We start from the raw sequence: 6,039 nt of genomic DNA, 5'->3' as shown, positions 1-6,039 counted from the left end.
AAAGGATGGAATATGACCAAGCCCCTCCCCCCCCCAAAAAAAAAGGCTGAAGAAAAGACTTTTGGACACAGGATGGTGACAAACATTAGGATGGCACCGAGGCAATATAAGTCTTGGAGGCTTGCCTTCATTTCCATGCCAATGGACCTTTTTTAAAAATTGTAATTGATTTAAAAGTTACAATAATAAAACATTGACATTTATACAAACTAACAAGAGAACACAAATAAAAAACTGAAAGTGCAAAAATGAAAAAAATAGAAAGAAAAATAGAAAGAGAGAGAGAAAAAATAAGAATATACAGGTAATCCTTGAGTTACGACTGGAATTGCTGTGGTTAAGCAATGTGGCCATAAAGTGGGACACTGCATGCTTAGGGAGGGCAATCCAGGTAGTTCTGATTGTTGTTATAACTACAGACAGGAAAGTTATCAAGTGGGAAGCAGAAGGAGTCCCAGATAAAGAGTGTGGGGATGCCACAAGGAAATAGAGGAGGTCCTAGGAAACAGCATACATGAATTGGGAGGGGGGAATGTTGTGGTGTGGCACAAGCCCAAGAAGGTTGGGTAGAGAAGGCTACATAGGATGTGTATGAGTGCAGGGAGGCCAAGGAAAGAGGGCGGGGTATGTCCATGCTGGTGCAGGTATGCTAGAGAAAAAGGGTAGGGGGGAAGTGTGGGTGAAGGGTGTGGTGAAGAAAGGCCGTGGTAAGGAAGGTCACAAATAGCAATTACGTGACTGTGGAAAGTTGCAGTTGGTCATAAGTGCAACCTGATTGCCAAACTCTTAAATTTTGTTCACAACACTGAGGAGGCACTGCAACAATCCGAAGATTGAGGACTAATCACAAGACCCGTCCTTTAGCACCATCAAATTTTGGTTCCTGAACAAATACAGTGTTTTCCCCAAAATAACACCCAACTGGAAGATAAGCTCTGGCATGATTTTTCAGGATGCTGGTAAACTTGTATTTCAAACTTCTTTTGCTAAATATTGAAAGGTTTTATTCCCTTGTCTCCCAGAACTTGAAACCTCTTGGAAATCACTGTCTTTTGGTCTCCTCTTGAGGACCAAATTGTGGAGAACTTGTGGGTGATCTCAAGTCCTCTCCTAATCCAGAGAAGAAATATGAAGAGCTGGTTTACTTGCCAGCTCTTCTTTTTGCCACAGTCATTGGTTCCCTTTTAATGAATCTGTTTTCAGTTCACCATTTCTTCCCTGGAAATTGTGGACTTATTGTCAATCACTAATAAATTACAGAGCTTGCGGAATAATTCATTAGCCAGACCTGATGTTCTGCCTTCATCAGTCACTGATGGCAAATATCAAATTATTCCTGGTCATGAATACCACTGCTTACATAATTCCCAAGGCAAGGAGACTCTGTAACACATCCTACACAATAATTTTTATAGGGATTGATATTCTGCATTAATTAGACCCACTCATAAAAAAATTGCAAGATAGAAATGATTGTTGGCACTCTCTTCTCCAAGTGAAACAGGGCATATCAGCGCATATCCAATATAGTTTACTTTTATTAAATTTCACTTGGTTGAGTCTTTGTTCTAGGAAGGAAGGAAGATCTCTGGAGAGGTTGCTTTCATCTACTGCTACTTTAGCCAGGTTCTACTCAACACACACGTAACACAACTCCCACAACCTCAGTTTATACATTAATACCAAATTCTAATCTGCATTTAGCTTTCAATTATTGTAGCTTGCTCTTTAATTCACTGATTTCTAACTCAGCAATATTGGTTTTCTACCAGCCAAAGTGATTCCCATTCCTGAGGGAAAAAAAGGGAGGTTCCCTTCACCTCATATAACACCCCACCTGATTGGAGCTTTCGTATTTGACTTTTTTTTTAGGCTTCAATTGTCTTTGCCTACCGAGACTGATGGGTCAACTCTTTCTTCCTTAAATGTTGCTATATCTCAGGGGTGTCAAACTGCCAGCCCACGGGCCAGATGCATCACGCATAAGCTGCGCCCACCCCATTGCTGGCAATGACAAAATAGTCCCGATATGTTGCGCGACGTCACATGATGTTGCAAGTGGGACTTATAGGTAGTTCCAAAGGTGCTTTTCAAAAGGCAGTGGACTTCGTTTTTTTTCCCCTTGAAAACATTTTGGTTCTCATCCAAGAAGCTTCTTTAGTACTTGGATGAGAAGTGAAACATTTTCAAGAAAAAAAAAAGGAAGAAAGTCCTTTTGCCTTTTGAAAAGCAGCTTTGGAACAACAATGACTTGGATGAGGGAGGATCTCCATGGATGGTTTATAGGTGGATTTTTTTTCCATTCCAAAGGGTTATGTGTAAATGAAGTAGTATTTCTTTCCTGCAACCTACTCTACCATGGCCCAGGATAATGAAAACTACTGTGGAGACATGGGGCTTCTCTGGGCTATTGTCTCAGTCCTGGGAATGAAGAGAGTGAATCCATTCCTTGAAAGAAATTCTGAAGTTTTATATGCTGACAGGAGAGAGCTGGGTTGGGGTATGAATTTAGCCCTACCTTTGTTGGAAGCTTGGCTAAGAGACTCTGGATCATAAAAAGGATCATTTATGCAGATCAGAGAATTTACAAAAGTACTCATACCTCTACCTCATTCCCCAAATAAACTGGATGGTTTGGGACTAGGACTAATATAAGACAGACTCCTGTCTGTTGCATCTACAGTATTCGTTTTCTGTTGACAGTTTCAGAGCCAGAATTGATAAAATTTCATTTCAAATGCAGGATTTTTTAAAATGCATCTGTTAGCAAAAAAAAAGAAAAAGAGGTGTTGATCAAGATATCAGAGCTAAAGGCAAATGTAAGGCTATCCCTTGGTCAGAACGTGTTTCCTGAAGCTGGTATTTGCAATCAGAAATCTCCCCATTGGTCCCAAACAGCAGATTGGCTTCTTGTCAGCAGATATGGAGTGCCTCACAGATCAGGGCAGGGCTTTGGAAAAGGATATGGGATCACAAAGCAAGGGTCCTCAAACTTGACCACTTTAAGACTTGTGGACTTCAGCTCCCAGAATTCTGGGAGCTGAAGTCCACAAGTCTTAAAATGGCCACGTTTGAGGACCCCTGGATTAAAGGAACAACAATGATCCAAGGTAATGGGACAGAGAAGCCCTTACAGAGAACATGCTGTATAGCATTTTGACAAAAAATAAATCATTCTTCCATTACATGTTCTTTCACTGTTGATCCATTACTTCCATGCAGGACTTCGTATGTTTGTGCTGCAATCCAGTACTGATATATAAGAGCTAGCCCACTGAATTCAAATCAGAATAAATTGGCACAGTGTCTTCTCAGTTAGTAAGGCTAGCCTATTTTCAAACAGGATTCCTTTCGCCATTTTTGCCAGCTGTGGAAGGAAAGCATTTATCCTTTCAATGGCACAATAATGAAAAGGGATGTAAGTTTAAAATTAGCTATTATTTGGCAGTGTAACATGGCTTTGGAGAACTGCCATCCTCAAAGAAATGCCCTTTAAAAAAAATAATCTGCAAAAATCTACTTTCCCATTCCCAGCAAGACTACAGTAAGAACTCTTATCAGGAAGGGAATTCATTTCAGTGTTTTGAGCAGGGAAAATCCTATTTGATATTTAAATATCAAGATCATCTATTGTAGAAGACATCATGTTTGAAGAACCAGTGAGAATTTAAAGGTCTGTTTTCAAAAGTCTGCAGTTGTGATCTTCAGCAGCTTTTGATAGCTATTCATGATGGCATACAATGTTTTTGCAAATTCCATTGCTCCTGAGGCAAAGGCTCCTGAGATCAGCATTAAAAGGAGATTTTAATATCTACCTTATATACTCTGTCAAATCTGCTTAAGATGACAGTTGCTGTTTAAGTCACAATGGTGTAAATGTGAAAGAGTGTTCTGGTGTCCACCCTCTGAGTTTTTCTGTCAATGGGAGAAATATTGATTGCTGAGTATGGCACTGAATAATTTGTGATTATCCTCTATTGCTTAGCCTTTTCTATGCTTTCTAGAGGGTTATACTATCCTATGTTTCTTTAGTCTTATTGACCTTGCAAATTTGTTCTTTCTTTACTTGTCTGCTCTTTTCTCCCATCCATCTCTATTCTTCCTTTCCTCAGACATTTCTGTTTGTTATCTTTCTAATAACTTACTCATAAAGTAAGGCACAAACCCCAGTCTCTCCTTTGTTTGCAGGAACCATTTCAGTTTTTCTATGATGCATGATAGCAAAAGCAAAGGGCATACATTTGTTTTAATAAGGTTTTAGTGAGGTGGGAGAACAGGCTGACTTAAAGTGTGGGCCTCATTATATCAGAGGTCTGCCTCTTCTGCACATCTTCAAATAGTTATGGTTATAAATGGGGGCAGAGGTTGGACTGTTTAATGGATATTAAAACTTACACCATCCGTTTTCCCATCGATCCCTATCCATCCAACTTCTTCCTTATTATACCAGGTGGAAGCACAGGAACACTTGCATGGTTCAGCAATATGAACATATATCACGTTCCTAATATTGGCTACGGAATCACAAGGGAAGCTGTCTAGCTTGCAAATTCTTGGTTCTAATATTTCTGTGAGGAGATTGTGAGAATACTGCACAATTTTGTAGGACCTGATCAGAAGTAACTAGGATGACTTAAAATGGGTGATGGTTGGGAAGATGGTGTCTTCTTCTTTCATTTGCCCTTTCTCCCTAGTCAAGAAGATGGAATAAGTGAGATCAGTATCAGAAAGTAAATCTAATTCAAACTATCTCTGAAAAGGAGGCAGAATGCTGATGCAGTGTCTGTCAAAAATTGATGGCACTATGGGTTACCCAATGAATTGGCTATACAAGAAAGATCTATAGAGGTGTCAATCATGAGATTCCCTATCTTTATGCTCAGCCTAAACAATGTGTGTAAATAAATCTGGTATTACAGAAATGTTACTAGTCCTCTCTGACCTTCTGAGGGCTGGAACACTTGAAAATAGAATGTGTACACAGTTCTGTGGAATGTACATCATAGAACTGGATAGGATAATTTAGACCAATGAGTCCAGCATAGTTGCTCAATCCAGGAGTTGAAATTAAAACATTCCTGACAGATGGTTGTCTAGTCTTTACATGAACATAGCCAATAAAAGGAAAGCCTCTCATCTCTTTGGATAATGACCACAGTGTTGAGGTACTTTTACAAATGAAAAGTTTTTTAACTGAATAGAATCTGACCTCTTGTAACTTAAATCCTGGACGCTGAGCAATTCAAGACACTATGTCTTGATTTTCTTCTCTGTGACATTTTTGAAGAAGGCATATCCCCCCCCAAGTCTTCTTAAAGCTAAACTTACACAATTGCTTCAGTTTCTTTTTATTGTATTTCATTTCCTGCTGTCCTTCTCTGAAAGTATTCCAGTTTCTCTGAGTCCTTGACACAGTGTCTGTACAAAATAAAGTAAAATAATTATTTCTCCTGGTTTGGAAAAATATATTTATATTAATGGAATAACAGTTATGCATTTGACTCTTGTTTGATAAGGCTGAAAGAGGTGTTTTGCAGTGCATGGGATTGCAAAAAAAGCCTTTTCTTTTAAACTTTTAAAGCAACCACATCTTTTGCAAGGGTCACACAATTTCTTTGAAAGTTGCTTTTTTACACATGTAGAACAAATAAAATATTGCAAGGAGCTCAGCAAGAAAGCTTCCGCTCCACCACCATTTTAGCTCTGCCTCCCAATAGCTGTCTATGAAAAACCATGTGGAGATAGCCAGGGGCAGTTAACTGAACTATATCTCTTCCAATGCTTTGCAAATCCCCACTAATTAGTTTATAATCAACTATTTTAAGTACTGTTATGCCTTACTGTTTTCTGAGTTCATAACTTTCTATTTATTCATTTTAATTTTATTTCAATCCACTTCTAACCAATCAAGATTGTTTGAAATTTATTTTTGTCTTCTAGGATATTAATTGTCCCAACCAATTTTGGGCCATCCCATTTGGACCCACCCTCCATTTATGATGAGGAACTATTGATAAGCACTCTTTCAGTACAATGTTT

The sequence above is a fragment of the Vipera berus genome, assembly GCF_964194415.1.
Source record: "Vipera berus genome assembly, chromosome: 3".
Taxonomy (NCBI): Eukaryota; Metazoa; Chordata; class Lepidosauria; order Squamata; family Viperidae; genus Vipera; species Vipera berus.
Note: the sequence above shows the minus strand (reverse complement) of the source record.